The 25,732-nt window shown below is 37.9% G+C and overlaps 1 pseudogene; it reads right to left on the bottom strand.

The window, feature by feature from the left end:
* Positions 1-940: 940 nt before the first annotated feature.
* Positions 941-25,732, bottom strand: part of LOC101593951 — a 58,509-nt pseudogene continuing 33,717 nt past the window's right edge.

Genomic DNA, 25,732 nt, shown 5'->3' with positions numbered 1-25,732 from the left:
ATTAAAGTGAAAATGACCATTATGTGAATTTCAATATATCTGGGGAACAGCAAAAGAGTGTGCCTTTTGTTTTGATTTGATACAGACTTCAAAACATACTTCAATATTTGTGGGAAAATAATATTTTTTTTATTTTGAAACTACATTTTTAGTTGACATGTATTATCTACCAAATTTCAAGTGGAATGCATAGAGCTTCAATCTGATATCCATCTCAAAGAAAAAATATGATCATGTTTCTTCACTATGTTTCCATAGGCCCTAGCTACCCAGAGACAAATGTTCCTGACCTCACAATATGTCTTTGTGCAGGTCATCACCTTTGGGAGACTGACATTTGCAAGAAAGTATTTTAAGAATGAGCTCACCAAGAGTAAAATTAGAACCAAAGTGTCTGATGAGCCCCTTGAGAACTCACTGAGAATTGCAACTGTTCCCATCAAACTGGATATGAATACATTAATCTCTCAAATATAAAGCCATATATCTCAATAGTTTCATGTTGCCCTCTTTTTCTTTAATTTTAGAATAATAATAGAAAATCAATATTTTATTATTTGGATATTAGTGATGACAAACTTGAGACCTACTCAATAATTTTCAGACTCCACAAATATGTCACCCCATAATTGGGATGACTATGAGAGATTTTTTTTTTATTTGTTGTAACTGATATGAAAATTATACACAGAATTTTGTTTTGTTTTGTCTTGCTCATGGCTCTTGTTAGTGTTTGTACATATAATAAGTGGGCCATGACAGTTCTCCAAGGTGACCCAGAGAAGGCAAAAATTTGGACATCTCTGCTTCAGAGAATTGTGTGTTTCTAAACAGGACTAACTTTTAGTGGTCTGGCTCACTTAGTTTACTTGTGAGTGAGTATGATTCCTATGCCCATTGGTCTCTATTTATACAGCTTTCTTTTATAGTGATATGCACATTAAAGATTTGATAACTTGAATAATATCCAGTTAGGGATGATCTCTTCAAAGCACATAGCTATCTGGTGTGGCACGGTCTTTTTGGGACACAGTTGCAAACCAGACTTCTGAAATAGAAAAGAATATTTGTCAGAAAAGGATGTAATTTGGCTTTGAAGTCATTAGTTACATGAACCATGACTGTGTTTTTAAACTAGCTGCAAACCTTAAATAGCCTCACTGTCAGCCTGAGATATTCAAATACCATTAGATCTTCTGATCAACAGTGTCTAAGCAGCGGGGAGCTTAGAGCACAGATTAAACCCACCACAGGGTGCTTTTTGGTCCCGCTCCTGCTCTAAAGGCTGGTAGGCTTGTGAACTGGCCAAATAAATGGGTCAAGATGCATACAAACATGGTAATGTTGCTTCTAAAGTTCAAAAGCCTGTCCTGCTCTTTCTGCATAGTGTTCATGGCAAGATGCAAATACTTTCCATTTTCTGTAAAAGAGGTATTCTTATGTACTGGATTTTGATAGCCACTATTATCAATTAATATACTGGAAGGAAACTAAATCTGATTTATTATTTGACAATAGCCACTTTGGTGAAGGGAAAATTTACTTCAGAGTGAGCAGGATTCAGGAACCCAACAAATGATACTGGAGTCTAAAACAGACTAGAGGGCTGGAGAGATTGCTCAGTGGTTAAGGCACTTCCCTGCAAAGCCTAGCAACCAGAATTTGATTCCCCAGTACCCACTTAGAGCAGATGTGTGTAGTAGTGCATACATATGGAGTTTGGCACAACATCTAGAGGCCCTGGCATGCCCACTTATTCATATCTTCTTTCTCTCTCTTCTTTAAAATAAGTAAATAAAATTTAAATAAAAAACAAACTGTTTAGAAATTGAGTAACTGTTACCATACATAGACTTAACGAGACAGAGGCATAAATTACACAAAAAATTGGAAGTTTCCATGTTGTCAGAAGAATTATCTGGTAGGAACTATATTAATTGAGAATCTAGAAGAAAACACCAAAGTCTCTCTCCCCTCTCCCATCCTTCTATGTCATATACTAACAGTGCTCTGACTAACCCAATGTATCTTGAAAGTAGCTAGAAGGGAACCTGAAACACACAAACTTAGACTTTCAGTTAAAACAGTAAAGGTTGGAAAAGGGATACAAGGAAAACAATTGGAATTATGAAATTATTATTTCTGAAGTAAGATTTTTCCTTGTTATTATATTACCATATAATGCCAATAAATTATACAATGATTTCTTTCTATTTTCTAAAAAAATTACTTGTTTACAGGTCATACTCTTTTATCCTATTTCTCCCACCCCCCATTCCACTAAGGGTCCTCCTCAGGGGAAGTTATTGGTAATCACTGTGGGTCTTGAAGGTCTCAGTCAATTCCTCTCTCGCTCTCTCTGTGTGTGTGTATGTGTGTGTGTGTAGTGGAGAGGGCAAAACTATGCCTCAGGATAATCCGAAAATCCATGTGGCTATTACAATATTTCTATCCCCCTTCTTCGGCAATGTTCCCTGCGCCTTGGTGAGTGTGTTAGAAATCTGGTTTAGTGTTAAAAATTTGATTTAGTGTTGAATCCTCTGAGCCTCTGGATTTCTGTTTTGGTAAGATCTAAGTGACCACAGTGTCTGTCACCATCTCCCTGGAACTGATTTTCAGGCTAGGAGTGAGAGCAGTACTCATTGCCACTTCCCCTGCAATTGTTCCTGTACCCTTAGACATGGTGGAGGTAATATGTCTTGTGGTAGACAGTCAGCTATTTTTTTTTTATTGTAATGATATATTATGAAGCTCCCCAGTACTCTTTGCTATCTGTAAAATAAAATAGAGTCTCCAAACAAAACTATGATCATCTTGGATGAAAAGGGATAAACAAAGCTATTTAAGAGTACTTTTGATGTGTATATTTACTCTTCTTAGCCAAAGAGCCCTAGAAGTTCTCTCTGTGGTCTGAGTTTCCTGTCCATGGGATTCTGTCTTGGTTCCCAGATTCAGGTAAGAGTACTTTTCCACTGAGTAAGTCTAATGTCCAATCTAAGAGCAGTTGGTTACCTGCATAGGCTGTGGGCCAATATTGCACTGTTTCTTGGCTGGCTGGTTTATTTTGTAATTTGTAGGGTCTCCTGTTTATTCATGCTGTTGGTAGCTATTAATTCCCAGTAGCTACCATAGAACATTCCAACCTTATGAGGGCTATCTAGGAAAGAACTCATTTCCCTCAGTTTCAGCATGGTTCTGCAAATGCAGGGTGTGGTGTCTTTAGCAATAGGGTGTTAAAGTTTAGCTCTGGCAGGTAACCAAGTACTTTGGCAATGGTATGCATTATTTGGGAGGCCTCATGTGTAACCCAATTCTAACCCTGGAATTTACTAGCCAAAGCCCATGGCTTTAAGGTTAAGCTTTCTCTCCCTTCTACAGGGTCCTTCTGTTCAGGTCCTCCACCCATTATTGGAGGGTTATATGTTAAAGAAAGATCTCTAGGAAGACATTTTCTATGGAAGTTATTCATGTTGTCATTAGTTTTGTGTATTTCCCCCCCACAATATATCCCCCCACCCTTCCCCAAAGACCCTTTGACTCCCTGAGTTTTTTCCTTCTTTCTTTCATTTTATGTCCCTAACCTTACTGGTTGAGTAGCCTTTCCTTTCTTTCCTCCCCATTTCCCCCTTTTCCTAGCTTCAGTCTGGTTCCATGTCAATACTCCTGATGTTTACTACTGCTAACAATCAACTCAGTATTCCAGGTTAGGAACTGCATATGAGAGAGAATATACAGTTTGTGTTTTTCTGAGCATGTATTACCTCACTTAGTATGAATTTTTCAAATCCATCCAGTTTTCTGCAAATTCCATTATTTTATTTTTCCTTACTTCTGAGTAGAAGTCTTTTGTGTAAATGTGCTGTTAACCATCCATTTTTGATGACCATCTGGGCTGATCCAATTCCTAGCTATTGTGAATAGAGTAGCAATGAATATGAACGAATATCTCTGTAATAAGTCTTTAGGGTATATGCCCAAAAGTGGTATAGCTGGATGTAATGGTAGAATTATTTTCAGCTCTCTGAGAAGTCTGTATAATGATTCCCATAGTAGTTGTACAAGTTTGCATTCCAATAACAGTGGATGAGGGTTCCTCTTTCACCACATCCCTGCCAGCACTTGCTGTCATTGGATTTTTTTTTTTTTGATAATTGCCATTCTGACTGAAATGGGATAGAATGTCAAAGTCATTTTAATTTTCACTTTCCTGATAATTAGAGACAAAGAACATCTCTTTAGGGCTGGAGAGATGGTTTAGTGGTAAAGTGTTTGCCTGTGAAGCCTAAGGACCCCAGTTCAAGGCTCAATTCCCCAGGACCACATTAGCCAGATGCACAAGGGGGCGCACACATCTGGAGTTCAGCACCCAGTCTCTCTCCCTCCCCCCTCCCCCTGTCACTCTCAAATAAATAAATAAAAATGAACAACTCTTTAGATGTTTATTGGCCATTTGTATTTCTTCCTTTGAGAACTCTCTGCTCAATTCCTTACCCAATTTTTTAAATATATATTTATTTTATTTTATGTATTTTTGAGAGAGAGAGAAAGAGAAAGAGGCAGATAGAGACAAAGAGAATGGATGAGCTAGGGCCTTTATGCTTTGCAAATGAACTCCAGACACATATGCCACTGTGCTTTTGGCATGTGGATTGTGGGGAATTGAATCTGAGTTCTTTGGCTTTGCTAGAAAGTGCCTTAACTCATAAGCCATCTCTCCACTCCCACACCTGTTTTTGAGTGTGTTGCTTGATTTTTTTTTATTGTGTAGATATTTTAGTTCTTTGTAGATTCTAGATAGTAAACCTCTGTTGTATGTATAGCTGAAGGAGATTTCCTCCCATTCAGTAGGTTGCCTATTGACACTGTTGACAGTTTGCTTATCTGTACAGTAGATTTTTAGTTTGATGTTTCAGTTTTTAGTTTAGTTTCATGATGTTCCAATGGTTGAGTACTTGCCCAATTCCCTAGGCTACTGGGGATTTATTCAGTATTTCCCTATGCTAATTTCTTGGAGTCTTTTCCCTATTTTATCTTCTATTTGTTTCAGAGTTTTGAGTTTTACAGTGAGGTTCTTGATCCATTTGGAGTTGATTTTTATACAAGGCCTGTGTTTACCATAACACTATTTATAATTGTGAAGAAATATAAACAATCTAAATGTCTATTAACTGATGAATGGATGGATAAAGGAAATATGCTACACAAGCACAGCAGATTATTAACCATACATAAAAATAGTTATTAATTTGTGGTAACATGGGTGGACTGAAGGACATTATTTTAAATGAAATATGTTATGTAGGACAAAACTGCATGTTTTCTGTCATTTGTGGAATCTAAAAATTATAATCTCATTGTAGCAGACAGCTTCAGATTTGCTGAGATGAACTTGCAGACCAAGCGCAGTTATTCAGGAAGGGATCTATTGCAGTTTACAGGTCCAGGGGAAGTTACATAATGGCAGAAGAGGCTGGCCTGCTTCCACAGGAGCAAGAAAAGAGAGAGAGAAGCACACAAGCCTTAAAGCCAGAAGCCATATAGCACAGCACCCTTTGCATATCCTTAGATTAAAATTTCCAACCCCTCACCACACCTTAAGATCCACTCAGTGAAACTAATTCCAGCCAGGTGGCTGCAGATGCAAACTACAAAGTAATAAAACACTGAATTTTTGGGGTGGGGGGCATGTATTCAAACTACCACACTATGCAGAAAAAAAGAATGGAATCATAGTTAGTATAGACCAGGAAGAGTAGAGGGAAAAAGAAGAGCCATCAAAATATATATTAAAAGGAATTGTGCCTGGCCTTTTCTGCCTAATAGTGCAACATTAGTCTACAACAACCTGTGACATAACTTAAAATAACTATAAGAGTCAAAAGGGTCCCAATATATAGAAGTGATTCATATTTGAGTACATGAAGATACTAATAATCTAATTGATCATTATACATTTATGCATATTGAATTATCATATTTTACCTCCTAAATATGTACAAATATTAAGTGTCAATAAAACAATACTTAAAACTTCCAGAGAGTGAATGGACATGTCGGCTAATGTCGAGAATGTTATTATGTTGGCCCATTCCTCAGATGTGTGTGGCATAAGAAAGTGCATGTATGTGCTTCCATGAGATGGGTCCTTTCCAACATCCCAGGGGGAGTAGTGGCAAAGAGTAACCTGTTCAGACGCACCCAGTCACTGACTCTTCCCTTACTCATTGTGGTGGTCTGAGTCAGGTGTCCCCCATAAACAGGTGCTCTGACTGCTGGGTTCCAAGCTGATAGAGATTTGGGTATTAATACCTCCTGGAGGGAATTTATTGTTGAGGGAAGGCTTATGGGTGTTATAGCCAGCTGCCCCTTGCTAGTGTTTGGCACACTCTCCTGTTGCTATTGTCTACCTTATGTTGGCCAGGAGGTGATGTCCACCCTCGACTCATGCCATCAATTTCCTCTGCCAATAAGGAGCTTCCCCTTGAGCCTTCAAGCCAAAAAAAAAAAAAAACCCTATTTTTCCCACAAGCTTCTCTTGGTTGGGTGATTAAAACCAGAAATGTGAACCTGACTGCAACACTGATTTATCACAAATAATTTTTCAGAAAAAAAAGTATTTCTAATGTCATCAAAAAATCAAGTGAGGTGCTACTGAAGTTCATTGCTTATGATAGGCTGATAAAAATATTAAATTACACCATGAAGTGCAATACTAGCAGCATTGATTTCCTTTTTGAGGCAGAGAAGTGGGTGCCTCCTCTTCATGTGAGTTTTTGTCCTTGTTCTAAGACAAGAATTGATATCATTCTGGACCCTAACAGAAGCTTACAAACAAGTCAATCCAGCCAGGAGTTTACTTTATTCACCCAAGTAAAATGTACATCCTCTATAATACATGTGCATAATCTTCTTCAGTCTTATTTTTTATGTCAACTCCTACCCATTAACGATTGTTTCATAAGGAAAACTATTTCTAAAACTATAGAATTAATTATGGAAAACATGTACTCCCTAATGCTGCAGGCATAAGATTCATAGTTAACTTTGCATTTCATTGTCTGTTCGTGTGCACCAGAGGCCAGTAAAAGGTGGGGCATGCTTCACTGTTCTCTTTACTTATTCTGTTCAATGGGCAAGGGACAGTTAGAAACCACCTGGTGGGGAGGCAGAGGTTGGAGGATCTCTGTGAGTTTCCGGCCACCTTGAGACTACATAGTACATTCCAGGTCAGCCTGAGCTAGAATAAGATAAGACCCTACCTCAAAAAAAAAAAAAAAAAAAAAAGAGAGAGAGAGAGAAAGCACCCAGAATGAAGAAAGAAGGCAACAGCAGAAAAATATTACATTGGAAGGAAGGCCTGATTTCCTATAGGAAGACTCTGGCCCTAGGCTTTCATCTATAAATCATAACTATACCAACTCTTCTAGTTACCAGAGTGACTTTTGTACATACATTATTGTGTTACTCATCTTGAAAAGGTAAACAGCTTTGTAATAGCACCTAAAAGCCTCAAAGAAATCTGTGTGATCACACGGGACAGTTTTTATACTTTTAGATTCCTTAAAAAACTAGGCCAAATATAGATAATATTGGATGGAAACAGAAACAAAGAGACCCAAAGAATATTAGAAAATATTCACCTAAAAAAATTAATGGTGACATTATCAAATATGTCTTTGAATATTTGAAGGTTTTTCAGTGATAATCAGGAAGACAAATTTTATATTGTCATAATGGGAAGAGAAAGAAAATGGGGATGTTTTAGTTTTGCATATTAAAATTGCATGTACAGTACTCTCAGAGTTTGAGACTATAAACAGACAGTATCTAAGATACTCTTATTGATACATGGATAGGAATACTATATAAAAAATCAAAGCACTAAATAAAGTTTGGCTGCTATGGTTTGGATGTGAAATATCCTCCACTGTCTCAGGCATTTAGCACTTGGTCACCCACTGATGGCTCTGTGTTTGTGAGATTCTGAAACCTTAAAAATATAGATCTAGGTGGAGGAAGTGTATCATTGGGGTCAGCCTTTAGGGCTATAGCCACATTCCCCTCCATCTGCTTAGAGATGTGAGAAATTCCTGCCCCAGAATCATCTGCCATGAACTCCATCACGCTCTCCCAGCATGGTGGACTGTGCCCTCTTAAACCATGAGTCAAATTAAACCTCTTAACTTGCTGCTGTCATGTATGTTGTTATAGCAGTGACAAAGGTAATATGTAGCTTGGAATTTAAAAATTACCTGGGACTAAGTTCACCATTTAAAAGTCATAATCATTCCATGTCCCTCACAGTGTTGTTGTCTGGGTTAAATTAAGTATCATATACTCCATAGTCTTGAATATAACCTAATACATGTAAATTAGTATTATAAGCTGTGGCTCTAAGTTAAAGAAAGGCACTGCTACACTCTAAAGCTTTGCTAGGTTTTCATACCACATAAAGGAATAGCATTAATTCAGCTTAAGGAGTCCTCAGTGATGTTGTATTTTGTGAAAGGCCTTCTCTTAATCTATTGAAATGATCATGTGGTTCTTGTGATTGAGTTTATTTATGTGGTATATTACATTTTCTGGTTCCTTATGTTGAACCTTATGTTGAACTATTCTTCATCCCTGGTATGAATCTAGTTTGATCAAGGTGGATAATGTTTTTGATGTGTTGGTGAATTCAGTTTGCAAGGATTTTGTTCAAGATCTTTACATATAAGTTCATCAGAAATACAGGCCTTTAGTTTTCTTTTCTTATATCTCTGTCTGGTTTTAGTATTAGTGTGATGTTAGATAGTTTCATAAATGTTGTTGGAGATCATTCCCTGTTCTCCAAAAACTTGAATAAGTTCAAAAAATTTTTGTGAACATAACACGAGGGAACTGTGTGATACCCTTAAGCCTTCCAACATTTGGATCATGGGTATACCAGAAGGGGCAGAAGTTCAGAACAAAGTCAGGGAGAACTTACCCAACAAAATTTTCCAAAAACAACTTTCCCACTCTCTCAAAAAAAAAAAAAAAAAAAAAAAAAAAGACCCATCAAGATACAAGAAGCTAACAGAACTCCAAACAGACTGGACCAAAGGAGAAATTCACCAAGACATGTTATTATTTAGACTCTAAACATGAGTAACAAAGGGAAAGTGCTAAAAGCAGCTAGGGAGAAAGAACACATTACATATAAAGGTAAGCCCATCAGTAGACTCTCTATGTAGAAAGGACAATTATACAGAAAAAGAATACAGCAATGTTGTGCCATTTTCAATAGCCACAAAAAATTCAAATTCCTTGGAATAATAATAATCAAAGATATGAAAGACGCTAATGGAATAAAGACCTCAATATAAGATATGAAACTTTTCTCCTACTGGAAGAAAAAATAAGAGAGACTCCTCATGATATATGAGTACTTCCTGAACAGTACCCTAGTAGCCCAGGAAATTAAACGATTTCCCAACCAATGGGATCTTATGATGCTATAAAGCTCTTGCACAGACAAACAACCATAAGCAGAGCAATAGATTAGCAACATAATAGGAGAAAATTTTCACCAGCTATACAAAGGCCTAATATCTAAAATCTACAAGTAACTAAAAAAACTAAACAATAAAAAAACTCAAACAACTCATGAAAAAAATAAGATAGAGGAATGAATGGGGAATTCTTAGAGGAAAAAAGACAAACAGTAACACACTTTTTTTTCTTTTCACAATTTTTATTAACATTTTCCATGATTATAAAAAATATCCCATGATAATACCTTCTCTCCCCACCCCCACACTATCCCCTTTGAAGTTCCACTCTCCACCATATTACCTCCCCATCTCAATCATGGTACTTACATATATATAATACCAACCCATTAAGTACCCTCCTCCCTTCTTTTCTCTTCCCTTTATATCTCCTTTTTAACTTACAGGCCTCTGCTACTAAGTATTTTCTTCTCACCCAGAAGCACAATCATCTGTAGCTAGGATCCACATATGAGGGAGAACGGGTGGTGCCTGGCTTTCTAGGCCGGGGTTACCTCACATAGTATAATACTTTCCAGATCCATCCATTTTTCTGCAAATTTCATAATTGCATTTTTCTTTACCGCTGAGTAGAACTCCATTGTATAAATGTGCCACATCTTCATTATCCACTCATCAGTTGAAGGACATCTAGGCTGGTTCCATTTCCCAGCTATTATAAATTGAGCAGCAATAAACATGGTTGAGCACGTACTTCTAAGAAAATGAGATGATTCCTTCAGATATATGAATAGGAATGCTATACCTGGGTCATATGGTAGACCAATCTTTAGCTGTTTCAGGAACCTCCACACTGATTTCCACAATGGCTGGACCAGATTGCATTCCCACCAGCAGTGTAGAAGGGTTCCTCTTTTTCCACATCCCCACCAACATTTATGATAATTTGTTTTCATGGTGGTAGCCAATCTGACAGGAGTGAGAAGGAAACTCATTGTAGTTTTAATCTGCATTTCCCTGATGACTAGTGACATAGAACATTTCTTTAGATTCTTATATGCCATTCGTATTTTTTTACTTTTAAAATGCTCTATTTAGTTCGATAGCCCATTTTTTGATTGGCTTGTTTGCTTCCTTATTATTAAACTTTTTGAGTTCTTTGTATATCCTAGATAGTAAACCTCTATCAGATATATAGCTGGCGAAGATTTTTTTCCCATTCTGTACGTTGCCTCTTTGCTTTATTCACTGTCTCCTTTGCAGTGCAAAATCTTTGTAATTTCATTAGGTCCCAGTGATTAATCTAAATTGGGGTTGTATTCAGAAATTCTTTGCCAAGACCAATATTTTGAAGGGTTTCCCCTACTTTTTCCTCTAGCAGTTTCAGAGTTTTAGGTCTGATGTCAAGGTCATTAATCCAATTGGACTTAATTCTTGTGCATGGCAAAGAGAAGAATCTATTTCCATCCTTCTACAGATATATACCCAGTTTTCCCAACACCATTTGCTGAAGAGGCTGCCTTTTCCCCAATGAGTACTTTTGGCATTTTTATCGAATATCAGGTGGCTATAGCTACCTGGACTTACATCTGGGTCCTCTATTCTGTTCCACTGATCTACATGTCGGTTTCTGGGCCAGTAACATGCTGTTTTTGTTACTAATGGCTCTGTAGTATAGGTTGAAATCAGGTATGGTGATACCACCAGCCTCATTTTTGTTGCTCAGTATTATTTTAGATATTCGAGGTTTTTTGTGATTCCAAATGAATTTTTGGATTGTTTTTTTCTATTTCCATGAATAATGCCTTTGTAATTATGATAGAGATTGCATTAAATGTGTACATGGCTTTAGGTAAGATTGTCATTTTCACAATATCGATCCTTCCAATCCAGGAACAAGGGATACTTCTCCACATTCTAGTGTCTTCTGCAATTTCTTGCATGAGTGTTTTACAGTTCTCACTGTAGAGATTCTTCACTTCCTTGGTTAGGTTTATTCCAAGGTACTTTATTTTTTTATGATGCAAATGTGAATGGGAGTGATTCTCTGATTTCATCCTCTGTGTGCTTGTTGTTAGCATATATGGAGGCTACTGATTTCTGTGTATTTATTTTGTATCCTGCTACATGGTTTGTATCAGCTCCAACAGATTACTGGTAGAGTTTTTAGGGTCCCTTATGTATAGAATCATATCATCTGCAAATAATGATAACTTGATCTCTTCCTTTCCAATTTGTATCTCTTTTATGTGTGTCTCTTGCCTTATTGCTATGGCTAAGACTTCCAAAACTATATTAAATAAAAGTGGGGACAGTGGACACCCTTGTCTTATTTGTGATTTTAGAGGAAAAGCTCCCAGGATTTCCCCATTTAGTAATATGTTGGCTGTAGGCTTGTCATAAATAGCTTTTATTATATTGAGATATGTTCCTTCTATTTCCAGTCTCTGTAGGACTTTTACCATGAAGGGATGTTGGATTTTGTCAAATGCTTTCTCTGCATCTAATGGGATGATCATGTAATTTTTGTCCTTCAACCCATTTTTATAATGTATTACATTTATAGGTTTGCATATATTGAACCATCCCTGCATCTCTGGGATAAAGCATACTTGGTCAGGGTTAATGATCTTTTTGATATATTCTTGTGCTCTGTTTGCCAATATTTTGTTGAGAATTCTTGCATCTATGTTCATGAGGGAGATTGGTCTGTAACTTTCTTTTTTTGTTCTATCTTTGCCTGCTTTTGGTATCAGGGTGATGCTGGATTCATAGAAAGAGTTTGGTAGAATTGCTTCTTTTTCTATTTTCTGGAAAAGCTTAAGAAGCAATGGTGTTAGTTCTTCCTTAAAAGTCTGGTAAAATTCAGCAGTGAATCCATCTGGGCCTGAGCTTGTTTTATTTGGGAGATTATTGATAACTTTTGGATCTCCATGCTTGTTATAGGTCTATTTCAGTGATTAATCTCATCTTGATGTAATTTAGGTAGGTCATATAAATCAAGGAAATCATCCATTTCTTTCAGATTTTCATACTTTGTGGAGTATATGCTTTTATAGTATGTCCCTATGGTTTTTGGAATTTATCTGGAATCTGTTGTGATGTTACCTTGTTCATCTCTGATTTTATAAATTTGTGTCTCTTCTCTCTTTCTTTTGGTCAGATTTGCTAAGGGTTTATCAATCTTGTTTATCCTTTCAAAGAATCAACACTTTGTTTCACTGATTCTTTGGATTATTTGTTTCTATTTCATTAATTTCTGCCCTATTTTTTATTATTTCTTCCTGTCTACTGATTTTTGGTTTGCCTTGTTCTTCTTTTTCCAAGGCTTTCAGGTGAAGCATTAGGTCGTTTACTTGCGACCTTTCTAATTTCTTAATATAGGCACTAAAGGCTATAAATTTACCTCTTAGAACTGCCTTCATTTTGTCCCAGAGATTTTGGTATGTTGTGTTCTCATTATCGTTTGACTCTATAAATTTTTTTATTTCCTTCTTGATTTCTTCATTGACCCATTCATCATTTAGTAGTGTATTGTTTAGTTTCCATGATTTTGTGTATGCTCTATAGCCTTTCTTGCTACTGATTTGTAGTTTAATTCCATTGTGGTGAGATAGAATGCAAGGAATTATTTCAATTTTCCTATATTTGTTAAGATTTGCTTTGTGTCCTAATATATGGTCTGTTTCAGAGAATGTTCCATGTGCTGCTGAAAATAAAGTATATTCTGCAGCATTTGGATGAAATGTCCTATATATATCTGTTAGGTCCATTCCAACTATGACCTCATTTAGTCCAGACACCTCTCTGTTGATTTTCTCCCAGGATGACCTGTCAATTGATGAGAGTGGGGAATTAAAGTCACCCACCACCACTGTGTTTGGTGTTATCTGTGACCTTATTTGTAATAGTGTTTGTTTGATGAATTTGGGAGCCCCCATGTTAGGTGCATATATGTTTAGGATTGTAATGTCCTCCTGTTGGAGTGTGCCCTTAATCAATATAGGGTGACCTTCCTTATCTTTCTTAACTAACATTGGAATGAAGTCTACCTTGTCATATATTAGGATAGCAACCCCTGCTTGTTTTCTAGGCCCATTTGCTTGAAACACCATTTTCCACCCTTTCAGCCTAATATAATGTCTATCCTTTGTAGAAAATTGAGTTTCTTGGAGACAACAAGTTGTAGGATCTTGCTTTTTAACCCAGTCTGCAAACCTGTTTTTTGGTTGGGGCATTGAGGCTGTTGATATTAAAAAGTATTATTGAAAGTTGTGTATTTATGTTTGCCATTTTTGTGTGTGTGTTTGTGTGGTTCTGGTTCCACTTTTGGTCTCTTGCGTTAACTAGGATTTCAGTATTGCTTGTTTTGTCTGGGTTCCTTATATGTGCTTTTCCTTTTCTTCAGCATGGAGGATTCTATCAAGTCTTTTCAATAGAGCTGGTTTTGTCTTCAAATACTCCTTTAACCTGCTTTTATCATGGAATGTCCTTATTTCTCTATTTATGTGAATGGATAGCTTTGCGGGATAAAGTAACCTTGGTTGACAGTTGTTATCTTTCAGAACTTGGAATATATCACTCCAAGCCCTTCTGGCTTTAAAAGTTTGTGTTGAATAATCTGCTGTAATCCTGATGGGCTTGCCTTTGTAAGTAACTTGATTTTTCTCTCTAACTGCTTTCAATATTTTTTCTTTGGTTTGTGTATTTGGTTGTTTGATTATAGTATGGTGAGTAGAGGTTCTTTTCAGGTTTTGTCTGGCTAGGGTTCTAAAGGCTTCCTGTATCTGCATTGGCACCTCTTTCCCAATTTGGGGGAAGTTTTCTTCTATGATTTTGTTGAAGATGCCTACTAAGCCTTTGGAGTGGAATTCTTCTCCTACTATGCCCTTAATTCTTATATTTGATCTTTACATAGTGTCCCAAATACCTTGAAATTCCCACTCATACTTTTCTAGAAGTTTGTATTTGTCTTTGTTGGACTGTATTAGATCTGCCACCTGGTCTTCTAGCTTAGATATTCTGTCTTCTCCTTCATCCATTCTACTGGTGAGATTTTCTACAGTTTTTTTTTTTTTTTTTAATTTCATTAACTGTGTTCTTCATTGCTAGTAATTCTGACCGTTTTTTTCTTTATTGTTTCTATTTCCTTATTTATGTCTCTTATTGCCTTCTTTATTTCATTAAATTGGTGTCCTTTGTCTTCTTTGATTTCCTCTTTGATTCCTTTGATTTTCTCTTTGGTTTCCTCTTTGATTTCTTCGTTGATTCCTTTGATTTGTTCTTTGACATCTTTGAACATATTTACAATCATTCTTTTGAAATCTTTCTCAGGCATTTCCTCTAACTCATTCTTTCTGGAGCTCATTTCTGATACATTAATACTTTTAGGTGGATTTACATTGTCTTGCTTTTTAGTGTTTTTTGTGTTATAATGTATATATTTTTGCATCTTGGATTAAGTTAATGTTTGGATTTTCTAGCTAACTGGGTATTCTTAGCTGTATCAATTGATTTGATCTTATATATCTTCAGGGTAGGAGCTTAAGGTGTTAGGTATGGCTCTTAAGACTCTCAGAATATCTACAAAGGTATTCCTTGGGGTTGAGCTTCCCTGCTATGGGAGTATTCACGTAGGCTGTGTGGAATAAATACAGGTAGATTCTAAAATTGATCTAAACACTATACACATTCAATCAAAAACAACACAATATATTTATACAAGAGTAGTTATTATATCAACCAGATCCTCTGTCTACAAAGAGGTTAAGATTTCTGGTCTGTTGAGGGATTCAAGTCAGCTTGTGACCAAGTGAGACCCTTCCCTGGTGCAATCCCAGTTACCTTGGATGATTTTGGTCTCAGTCAAGTTGCTGGCTGGGTCGTTGGGCTGCTATTATGATTTCCCTAGCTGGGCACTGGATTTTCCTGTGGGACAAACCAAGCCTGGAAACTGTGGCCCTGCAGAGCAGCACCCCCACAGCTGGAACTGCTGCTGCTGCTGCTGAAGCTGCCACTCCTGGATCGCTGCTGCTGGGGCCACTGTTGCCAGTGCCAGAGCTGCTGATGTTGCTGCTGGACTCTGCTCCTGCTTGGGTCCCACTGTCAGCTCAAGTTGGTGTGGCCGGGTCCTGGGACCGCTGCTCTGTTCACTGGATCTGGGCACTGGTAGTGGGGGAGGGGTGGGAGCCACAGCTGCTCTAGTTTTCTTGCTGTTCCATGTGTTCTTCTACCTTGTGATCTGCTCCTCCGTTGTTCACTGCCTCTCTCCCTTCACATTTCTTTAGTTGCGGAGAGTTCTGGTGTGAGTGGAAGCTCTCCTCACCTGGCTTTTCCTGCAGCTCAAGCTGAGCCTGGTGGCCTTCACGCTTGGCAGACCTGCCGGGGCCACTTTTGCCAGACTGTGTGGGCTGGATGCTCTGGATCTCTCCTACTTCTCCACTTTTAAGAAAATGTTCCACATCTGTAACCATCTGGGAAATGCAAATTAAAACAACTATAAAGTCCACCTTACTCCAGTAAGGATGGCAATCATTAAAAATAAAATCTAATGACAACAGATGTTGCTGAGGATATGGGGAAATTGGAACCCTCATTCACTGTTGGTTGGAATGAAACTTGTATAATCAAAATCAATATGAAGATTCCTAAAAATGATGAACATAGAACTGCTACCAGACTAAATTATTTACTCTAAATGCTCCATGCTTCACTACAGAGATATTTGTTCAACCATGTTTATAGCTACCCAATTCATAATGGCTAAGAACTGAATCAACCCAGGTGCCCATCACTGGACAAATGGATAACAAATATGTGTTGCATATACACAATGGAATTCTACTCAGCAGTAAGAAAAATTGACACACTGAAATTTGTATGAAAATGAATGAACTTAGAACTGATCAGGCTCAGTAAATATACATAATCACAGAAACATAAATGTTATATGTTCTCACTCACCTTTGGTTCCTAACCTGGATCAGCTTGAGCTGCTGGCATTCCTGATAGGCAACTTGAAGCCTAGACAACAGTGATGGAAGGGTTTAGGGGAAGAGAAAGGAAATATTTGGGGAAAATAAATATAAAATTATAGGAAAGAATGAATTGGTACCACAGAAACCTTTCTCCTTAAAAGTAGACTAAGAGATTTAATCCTCAATAGGAGTATAGGGGGAATATCTGAAAAGAAGGGCCCTCGAGAGGGTAGAATGAAGACTAACCTTAAAAAGTTTGGGTTCTGACCTATAACTCCCAGCACCATAAATTAGTGCTACTCATATTGGGCTGTTGATATGAAAGACCTACAAGGTCCCCAAAACAAGACAAGCTTTTGTCAAAGCACTTGATTATATGCTTGAAGTGAAAGGTAAGACCCTATTGCTGAAGAAACCACATGCTGCTGACATAGAACAAAGAGAGATTTGCCTGAATTCCACAAGTGAGCCAGTCCACAGATGGCCCATCTAGTGCTTGAAAACTTTAAATGAGCTACTAGGGAAAAGTGGTCAACGATGGTGTGAACAAACAACAGCCAAGATCCTCTGAAGCAACCACCCTGACAAGAAGTACACAGTGTGCCATGGTGGCACACAGTCTTAATGGTTAACCAATGGCTTTCTGATTGTCTGAGATCCACTCAGTAGAAAGGAACCCATATCTGGAACTAGAAACCAGGTCTGAATCCTATATAAACAAAGGTAATGCTCTCCAATGTCAAGCACCCAGTAGTCTCTGACTAAAAGAAGGCTACACCCATCAAAATCTCCCTCAATTAACAATGCTTATACAATTTAACCTACACTGGCTTTACTCTCATTTGAAAAATCTGTTTTTCTTTTCCAGAAGTTAGCGAGACCCAAGGAAATAAACCACCCCTCTGCTCTCAGCCAAGACCCTTGTGAAACCACAGAGGAATTAGGGAGATGAGCAGACTTCTGCTTCCATGGTGAGCCTCATAATCAATTCCAGGGTAAAGAATACAGACCCTGAAGATACACAACAGATACAAAAGCAGAAATCCAGAGGCTCCTAAGAGCTCACCACTGAAGTAGATTTAAAACACACCCACCAATGCTCAAGGAATTTTGTGGAAGTAGGGGAAGAAAGATTGTTAGAACCATAGGTTGTGATTTCATTCGCAGAGGTTTCACCTCCTGTTGGGCTCTGAAAGGCCCAGGCGTGAGGCCTAGTGGAACTTCTTGAGCCTAGCTAAAGTTTGGCAATGTGTCTCTGGCCAGCTAGGACTCATCAAGATGCCTAATGGCTTCTGACCTGCCACCACCATGCGGCAATTGTATTTACCATTTCAATAGTTACAGTTTACTATTGGCCCTTACTTCTACCCCCCACCCTAAAATTCCCGCCTTCATCCCCAACATAATATAGGCAACTTCTCAGAGTAACAAAGCGAGGTTTTTTTTTGCGAGTTCCTGCATCGAAAAGACTCCCAACTCAGTGTGGTTTTTCTCTAGTGGCCAGGAGAGGTCTGAATTGTCTGATACTCATCATCTTTCCCAACCCTTAGGAAGGAACCAGCAGGCCTGGTTCTTCCCTCGGCACTACCTGTCTGCCCGCAGAGCCTGGCAACCTTCCCCCAAATAACTGACTGCTGCTTTCATAATACATAACCCACAACTTCATGGGGAATACCTGCAACCCCTCTGAAGAGGGCCCTTGTGGGATGGGGGTAGGGACGAGGGAAAAGATGGTTCCAATATAGGATATATTCTTACAAAGTATGTTCTTTTATTCATCAAATATTTAATATCACTTATTTTCGAATAAATAATACTTATATAGTAAACCATACATTATTAGACATTAGTAATCCACTAGGATATACACTGAGAGTCAGTACTATAAATTCCAAGTGAATAAGACCTCAGTTTTAAGACTGCCCAAGCTCTTTCTGGTTTTTTGTCAAGTCATTGTGAGAAGATTGCCTTTTTCCCTGAAATTTGAACCAACAATTAATACCAAATTATCTTTCTATTACTCTGAACTTATGGTCCAGTTACTTTTATTTCTGTATCTGAACATGTATAAATGTCATACATGGGAGAAAAGTAACTAGGTCTTAAATCAAGAGTCATTTTCACTATTTTGCTCAAAATTCTTATTTAGTTATATATCAAGATGTTAATCTACTTAGAGAGGTAATCTTAGAATAGCATTTGTGTTTTAAAATAAATAGTTCTGTGTATCAAATCTCTGAATTAATCTTTCAGAAGGCACTGGTTTATAATACTATCCTAAAGTACAGGTCTGCTGATTGGGAAACCATATAACTAAGTCCAAAAAGGTGTTTTCAGCTGAAAGTAGCACCTATCCCACACTACATATAGCAATGAGGCTTTCTGGAAAAGAAGATGCATGCTTCTACTTCTATAGCACCATATATAACTTACAACTTCTAAAAGAAACTAAAGTATCAAAGTGTCTAAAATTTAAATGTTCAAACCTTCACATGTCCTTCTACTCCTTACATGAAAGATACTTTATAAGTTAGATGTTCTACTTACATTTTAAAAAGATACCTCCCATGTAATTAGAAATTACGTAAAATATAAAGGGTAAGAATAAAAGATTAGCTATACAGCTCATGTAACTTACATTAAAACCCAAACAAATAAAAATGGAAGTTAAATTTTCCTAAGAGTAATGTTCACAAATCCTACTTCCAAGAAGGGTAAATTATACTACAAATAAATTTACATAGACTAATATTTCTTGCCTTCATATGTGAATAAAAGTAAAGTGTATGTTGTCTAAACTTTTAGGGTTTCATATTTAAGAAATATAGAATTCTATTTTGGGGAAGGTCAGCTAGTTGAAGTATGGGAGCACAATCATTTGAATGGGCTGCCAGGTGTGATGGCTCATGCCTTTAATTCCAGAGCATGGGAGGCTGAAGTAGAAGGATCACAATGAGTTCAAGTACAGCCTCATTGTCTTCATCGGAGAGTTTTCCTTCTGCACTAAAACAATAATATTCTGAATTAAGAGATTCAACTTCAAATTCTAGTCTAAATTGATCAGAAACTGAATCTTAATCTAACCAAGCACCTGAATGGTCACTTATGCCATCATCAAGATCCTGATTTAAGGTTGCCTCTGTGGACTTGCTGCCACTGCTTCCTTTACAGCACAGCTCCCATATCACGCATATAGCCAGGCTTTCATCAGAGGACAGGGATTTGTGGTACTTCTTTGCATTCACCAGAAAAGCATCTGAGATTTCCTGTGCCCCACTTATTGTCCTTCTAGATGAGGCAGATGGTCAAGAAGCCACCCCTCAAGATGAGGACTTCTCTTCTGTTGCTCTTGGACAGGGTCCTTTAGATCACTCCTGCCTTAAAGAGGACAGACATTCTCACTCATGGACCTTCCAGAGTTTGATGGCTCTTGCTGACTTACTACTACCAAGTTCGAGTAGATCATTGTACATATTTTCCTGTGCTCTTTCACAGAGAAGTTTGGAACTCCAAACAAATCTCTAAGAACATCATTTGAACAATATACAATATACTTGCTGCTTCTCATTATATAATCTTTTAGTCTTAATATACTAGCCCAAGGGAAAATATAACCTTTCTTATAGTTTAAGAATCTTTTTGAGCATCAACAGACTTAAACAACTTCAAAAGCAATGCCTTTGACCTAACCAGGCTCTCTTGTTCTGAAACTGGAATCTGTCAGAATACATGGGCATGTTGGTATTAAACTCTGGTCTGGATCAAGGTAGAAAAAGTATACCACTGTGGTGACCATGGGAGTCTCTCTCTAGGGAGTGAGCACCCACCACTGATCCTCTGCATGGAGGGGATCCTGCTCGATACACTATTCCCCTCATCAGATGCAGAGAAGCCTGATGGTCAGTGGTGACCATGCAGCCAACAGTCCCTGTGCAAGCTTCTGAAAATGGTGACTACAAAGACAAGCAAGTAAATTCTGCCAACAACCTTGATGAACCTGTAATATTCTTCCTTAGAGCTTCCCAGTAGATCCCAGCACATTGACACCAACTTGGACCTTGTGAGACCTACCACAGTGGATGCAGCCGGGCCCAGGCAGGTTTCCAACATGCAGGTCTGTGAGGTAATAGCTTATGTTGCTTAAGCTATTAATACTGTTGTGATTTGTTATGTTGGCAATAAATCCTAATACAGCATTTTAGAATTAGAATGAATTATGAATGGGTTTTGATTTTTGGGAAGGTTAGAAAATTTCTCATAAATATTGTGCAAATGTGAAAGATTTGAGGAAGGTAAAATTGATAACATCTGCTACATTTAAAGTAAATTTGTCAGATTCTGTGACATCTTTTGATAGAGCATCCCTCTCCTGCTTCTTCTCCTAGATCTTCTTTTCTTTACATTAAGAATATTCTATGTAGCTGGGGAGATGGCTTAGTGTGTAAAATATTTGCTGCTCAAGCATTAGGGCATGAGTACAAAATCCCAGCACCCACATAACAATTAGACATGGCATTACATACCTATAACCCCAGCACTGGGGAGGTGGAGATAAATGGATCCCTAGAGCATGCTGGTTATCTAATTTTGCATGATCAGTGAGCACCAGGATCCATTGTGAGATATTGTTGTAGACAGGAGGTAGATAGTGGCTGAGGAAGACACTTTCCAGCAACTTCTGGCATATATATCTATAATGTGTATACACACCCTCATGTAAATATATATGCATATATGCATGAACACTACACACTTATATGAGCACAATTACTCACGACATGTGTGTGTGTGTGTGTGTGTGTGTGTGTGTGTGTGTGTGTGTTTATCCTAGCCCAATCTAATGAACACTCAGTAATTAAAGAACTATCAGTCTGGGAAAAAATGTTCCCTGGGTTATTATTCAAGAAACACTCACCTAAATACAAAATTGTAAAGCTCTTTAATGCAAAATCACTTTTTTTGGAACATTGAAGAAAGCTTTTCACATTGAGATCCATGATTATAGCAAACCCCAAAGAACAAGTCTGGCTATTTTTTATTAACAAAATAAAAGGATAACAACTACAGAAGGACATCTAAATTTATTGGTTTTAATTAAATGTGTTTGTTCTAAACTGATTTAAAACACATTGTGATTTAAAGAAAAGCCATAGAAGAGATTTACCATATATTTGGGTCTGTTTTGTCTGTCCACATGAGAATATTCATATTCTAGTACAAATAAGCCTGATGTACCAAAAGCTATGAAAAATTTGACAGTATTATTTTTAATTTTAATTCAAATATTAGAATAAACTATAGAGCTAGGGAGATGTCTCTGTCAGTAAAGTGCTTACCTCTTATGCATGAAGACTAAAGTTTTATCCCTATTACCCATGTGTGGTAGTTTGATTAAGGTATCCCCCCAAAACTTAGGTATTCTGAATGCTAGTCTCCCCAGGTGATGGCAAATGGAAATTAAAGCCTCCTGGAGGTGGTGTATTGTTGGGAATGGGCTTATGTATGTTATAGCCAGTGTCCCCTTTGGCACACTCCTCTGTTGCTATTGTCTACCTTCTGTTGGCCAGGGGATGATGTCCACCCTCCTACCATCATTTTCCCTGCCATCATGGAGCTTCCCCCTTGAGCCTGTAAGTCAAAATAAACATCTTTTTTTTCCCCACAAACTGCACTTGGTTGGGTGATTTCTACCAGCAATGTGAACCTGACTGCAACAGTAAAGAGGTACCAAGGAGTGGGATTGCTGCTAGACACCTGACTGTGTGGCTTTGGCCTTTTGGAGCTGATTTTCAAGAAGAATGTGGAAGGATTTGAAACCTTGGCCTAAGAAACACCTTGCAGTGCTGTAAGTACAGCTTGATGGACTATTCTGGTCAGAGTTGAAAGTCCTGAATGCAGTAAGAACTATGGACTGTGAGGTTTTGCTTATGAGGGTGAGAAAGAGCTTTGCTTGGACTGGGCTAGCAGTTTGTGTGGGAAGCTTCCTGTTATACCCATAACCTAAGATGTTGTGCAGGGTTGTTTTGTGTAGAAAATAACTGGTGTGAGCAGAGGGATATGGCACAGAAAAAAAACAACAACAACAAAAAAAAAAAACTTTGGGCTTAAATTGCTGCCAGTTCACCTGCAAATTGTTTAAGAGGTAACAACTATTGAGATTGGGCCAGCTGACCTGCACTGGGAAAACAGGAAGAATGTAGACTCTTTTGAAGGAGCCTGAGAGCTCAAGGCATGTCCTATTCTTCAAAGTCTGCTCTATTCTCCCTGGATTAACAAATTGGCACTCTACCTGGAATTGTGGAGCATAAAAAAATGCAGGAAAGAGAGGATCATTGAGTCTGCAACATGGTCTTGCGTTTTGGAAATGGCCATGGGCAATGTGAAGCAGGCTTGCTGGATGCCTGCATGGAGACCCCATGGGTCCATGAGGATAAACTGTGGCTTGCAGTGGAGACCCAGTGGAGATGTCAGAACAATGAGATGGCTTCCAAGGAGAGCTGCCGGCCCTGAATGAAGTTTTCCAGGACTGTGAGTAGCCTAGCTGAAGGGGTGGAATTGGACTGTCAGAGACTTGTTGCTGGTTCAAATTATCAGACTTGGAGATTGGCTAGAATTGTTGGACTTGAAGCTACATAGTTTGATGTTTGCCCTGGTTGTTTTACATCTTGTATTGCTTGAGTATTTCCTTGCTATGCCCAATGCCATCTTTTGCAGTGTGAATGTTTATTCTGTGCCATTATTGTTGTTTTGGGGGGATTTTTTTGTATTATGGCTCAGTTAAAAGATCTTAGACTTATGGGGATGTATGAACATCATTGAAATTGATAAAAACTATGGGGACTTTTAAAGTTGAATGAATGTATTGCATTTTACATCATGCATGGTTATCAGTTTATAGGGGCCGGGGTAGAATGTAGTGGTTTGATTCAGGTGCCCCCCCATAAACTTAGGAATTCTGAATGCTTTTCTCCCCAGCTGATGGTAATTGGAAATTAAAGCCTCCTGGAGGTGGTGTATTGTTGGGGGCAGGTTTATGGGTATTGTAGCCAGTGTCCCCTTGTCAGTGTTTGACACACTCTCATGTTGCTATTGTCCACCTTATGTTGTCCAGGGGGTGATGTCCACCCTCTGCTCATGCCATCATTTCCCCTGCCATTATGGAGCTTTCATTTTGAGCCTATAAACGAAAATAAACCTCTTTTTTTTTTCTCACAAGCTGCTCTTGGTTGGATGATTTTTAATAGCCATGTGAGCCTGACTGCAACACCATGTAAAAGTGCCAGGCATAATTGTACACATACGGGGTGGCAGTGGCAGGAGGATCCATGGGGCTCACTGTCCAAACCAGAGAAGTATATGTGGAGTTGTCCCATCCTTTACACACAGATACACCATGCATATCTGAGCACCTACATATACACAAATAAACCAAACAGACTATAACAAAGTACAGTAATTTCTTTCCTATTTCATTTTCAAAATTAAAACTATGTTGAAAGTTTAAAAGCAACAAAATAAATTTCTGAAATTGTATGCATTGTCATATAACAATATAACTGAAGATTATAAGTTATATTTTAAAAATGAAGAGTGTTTCTAGTAATATTATATGTCACTTCCCCCCCCCAGCATAAATAATGGTTTCCTTCTTTTTGCTATGTTGAAAACATTAAATCAGTTTTAAATATCATTGAGCCAACTCTGAGTAAAAAATGTTCTATCAATGATGACTATGTAACACATTTGTGGTTACAGCAGTAAAAGACATGTATAGAAACATTATAACATTTTTCTAAAGTCCTCAGTATCTACCTAGTACTTCCTAATAGCCACTTATCAAATTTGGTACCTCTTCAGGACTGAGAAATAGGAAGCAGACTAGACAAGAAAAGTTGTATTTATTGAGTTCATGTGGAAGAGGCAAGTGATGGACTTCAGCAACTGATGCATGTACAAGAAGTGTATGAATTAGAATAATCCCCACTTAAAGCATGAGAGGGAAGGAATACTTAAGGGAACCAATCCAGGGTTATTTATTGGTATTTCAGCTATTGTTTAATCCCAGTGCCTATTTGCTGGCTTTCTGGAAGGGCAACAAACTGGAGAGCAACAATCATAGAAGAAACAGTGAAAGAAAAAAATCTTAACCAGTGTAATGAAAACAGACCCTGGCCTAAGGTGAAGAAGTAACACTGATACTTTGGTTGAACAAAAAATTAACAAAAAGGTGATTAAATTTTTTTAGTAAGAAAGGTAAATAACCATGTATTTTTTTTAATTTTTTTTATTTAATTTTATCTTTGAGAAAGAGAGAAAGAGACAGAGAGAAAAGGGGAGAAGGAGGAAGAAAGGAAAGGAGGGAGGGAGGAAGGGAGGGAGAAAATATGTGCACTAGGACCTTTACCCACTGCAATGAACTCTAGATGCATGTGCCACCTTAGGCATCTGGCTGATGTGGGTACTGGGGGATAAAACCTGGGTCCTTGGGCTTTGCAGGCAAGTATCTTAACTGCTAAACCATCTTTCCAGCCCTTTAATTTTTTTAATTCATTTTATTTTCAGAGAAAGACAGGCAGATATATACAGAGAACATATTTTATTAAACCAAAAATCAATGCAAAAATACATGAAGAACTCTGTAACAGTCAGCTTCTCATTGCTAGGATCAATAAGCAACCAGACATAGTTCATGAGGGAAGGAGTTTATTTTAGCTTACAAGTCCAGAAGAAATTCCATCAATGGCAAAAACTACTTAGTTCCACACATCTAAGCAGAGAGAAACCAACAAACACAAAACTGCCATAGCTCAATCTGTTCTCTCCCCACCTTTGGGCTGGAATCAAGATCTGCCCCCAAACACACCTGAGGGCTGGACCCCAGCATCAGCCCCTAGTGATACTTCCTCTAGCAAACTGCTAGAAACTTAAGCTGGAATCTTAACCATATTCAAAACTACCTGAGGTTATGGGGACACACATACATTCACATTCAGGCCACCACAAACCCTATGCCAAAATTTTAAGTAAAGTCAAAATTGCAATTCCCTTTTGATACAGGCCTGCATATAGCCTGGAAAAAGTACTGTTATTGAACCAGTTAGATAACTGAAGAGAAATAGTAAGGTAAATGTATCAAATGATACATGAATCTCAATTCAAATATTGATAGTAATTGTATGATATGGGTTATCCACATTAAATATATTTGAAATTAGGAATTGACTTTAAGAGAATCCTTTATTGCAATCACTGATGATGACTCAGCAGTTTTTATCTAAC

The sequence above is a fragment of the Jaculus jaculus genome, chromosome 8, assembly GCF_020740685.1.
Source record: "Jaculus jaculus isolate mJacJac1 chromosome 8, mJacJac1.mat.Y.cur, whole genome shotgun sequence".
Taxonomy (NCBI): Eukaryota; Metazoa; Chordata; class Mammalia; order Rodentia; family Dipodidae; genus Jaculus; species Jaculus jaculus.
The sequence above is the reverse complement of the archived record's forward strand: the minus strand, read 5'-3'. Positions and strand labels throughout refer to the sequence as shown.